Raw genomic sequence first — 2,473 nt, forward strand, 5'->3', positions numbered from 1 at the left:
AATTCATGGTATGGCCAAAAGCTGGGCTGGGAAGTCTTATGCTGAAGCTCCTGGCTGCAGCTGTCAAGAGGCTGAGATGGGGGGCACTGCCACACAGACCTGTCCTAGGCCCCCCCAATACCTGACCCAGCAGTCTGGGGGAGCCCACATGGCAAAGAGGCTCCCTCCCCGTCATTGCCACTGCTGACAGTTGCCAGGAGGGTAGGGCATGGGAGAGGGGCTGCTCTGGCAGCCTCTTGGGAGGCATGTGAGATCCCTCCCTGCCTGCTGGCCTTGGTCAGTGCAGAAGGCTCTGAGCCTTCCTCGACCCCTGCTCCACTGAATAGCAAACTTCAGTTTGGTTCACTCCTGCTTTAACTTATTGTGCTTTAAGTAGAGTGTGATGGAGTACTTTCATCAGGGGTTTTTGAATGCCTGTACTTAGTGTCAGATGAGAAGCCTAATCCAAAGCCCACTGAAGTCAAAGAGATTCTTTCATATGTTCTAACCTTAAATTCAGGCTCCTCCTTTCTTTCCCTTCAAAAAATTTCACAAAACCACATATTCTGTGTAGAATTTCCAGCTAAAATGATTAGTCTGTATCATACTGTTCTTTATTGTACTTGCTGACATGCCCATAATCAGTGAGCTATTTACTCCCTGATTATACCAGTTATATGTCTGGCACACTTCATCTGTTGTTTAGTATCATGTGTACCGATGGCACACTCTAACTAATAATTGATAGTATCACTAGAATGGTACTGTGCTTCCTCTATATATTTATCAAAGATGCTTTATATCCACAGATGAATAGTCTCCTTGAAATGAAATAAAATCTGCCTGCTACATTACTTATGCGGCATGCTGCCATCTCAGTAGGATCTCTGATTCTAGAAATGCTTTCAGTGTCTAATAATTAGATTTGGATAATTCTCTCTCTTCCAGGCACCACATTTTAGTTTAGAGAAATATTTCCCTCCACAGTAGTGCTGTTGAAATTATGTATTAGAATAGATAGAAAAGAAATGAAAAAGGGCATCTTCCTCAGGCTGTGGATCAATTTGGGAAGAAAGAAGTATTACACACTTCTCATATTTGATGTACAGAAGCAAAATGAAATTAGATCATTTGGAATTTCAAGCAGTCCCCCCATCCCTACACACATACTCTTAATAATGAGTTGAGAGAAAAGAGATCCAGAGTGAATGCTTGTTCAAATAGAGCTTGTACTTAATAGTTCTGTTCATATAACACTCCCAGAACCTGCATGCATTACCTTCTGGGACCTTGTCAGTTGGCAGCAGTCAGAACTGAGTAGCACAAGAATACTATCACTCCCATATATTGAACAAATTTCTATCTAAGAGATAAATTAAACCAGAAAGCAGTTATGTGGTTAGGGAAAATCATGTGATCTTGCATGGAAATCAACAAAAATATATTCTTGGTTGTGTATGCCTATCTCTTTGATATGTCAGCAGCTTGGCAGGTTCAAACAAACCAGGTCAGCATCTCCTCCTTTTTTTTTTTTTCAGCCTATACGGCAAAGCACTCATTTCTCCATTCACATCACAGCTGAACACGACAAGGCACTTAGGTCCGCATTCTCAGAAGCATTAAGATGCCTAACTACCATTGAAATAGATTGAATCAAATTTCAATTTGAGCTAGGTGTCTTAATACTTTTGAAAATTGTGGCCTTGGAACCTTTGGAGATCTTGAGTCCTTGCACAAATGACCACCTTGTGACCCTGTCCAAAGCCCTGATCTAATCTGATAAAGGTAATTGCTGAGGAATAAACTGACTAAAGATCCCTGCAGCACATTTATGGTCATATTACACATTATCTAGTAGAGTTGCAATGATTCTATTTAAACTGACCCAGATAATGTCACCTCTCTCTTACAAATTGATTAGGAGTGTGTCCATTTTGCTATTATGACAGGGACAGATATATCAGTTTAATTACAAGATGAATCTTTTTTTCCAAGTTAAAAAACAGAACTCTTATGTTGAGAACTAATCATATGGTATTAAATCAGGGACCAGCAAACACTATGTTGTCTGTAACTTCTATGACTTCATGGTTCCATCAGAATATACACTGTCACAACTATTGTATTTGCACTCTAAGGGCATGTCTACATATGCCGTTTTAAAGCGCATTAGCCATATTAAATAATAATAAACACTCACTACATTAAGGAAGAATTCTATCTTGTGATCTCAAAATATCCCTGTAATTTGAACCATAACATCCTCAATACACAAAGAAATCCAACTCCTGCGGATGCATTACATTCATGTCATGAAAAGAAACCCCTTCCACAGAGTCCCAGTGAAGGGTAAATGTGTTTCTCCACTCCATCCTAGCAGTCAATGCAATCCTCAGCTTTGACCAGTTCACAGAAACAAGTGAAAGCCAGCCAGTTCTTAAAGCCAATCATTTGAACAATAGACAGCATACTACCCTATGGAACATCCTGTTCC

Source organism: Alligator sinensis, unplaced genomic scaffold (assembly GCF_000455745.1).
Source record: "Alligator sinensis unplaced genomic scaffold, ASM45574v1 scaffold218_1, whole genome shotgun sequence".
NCBI lineage: Eukaryota > Metazoa > Chordata > Crocodylia > Alligatoridae > Alligator > Alligator sinensis.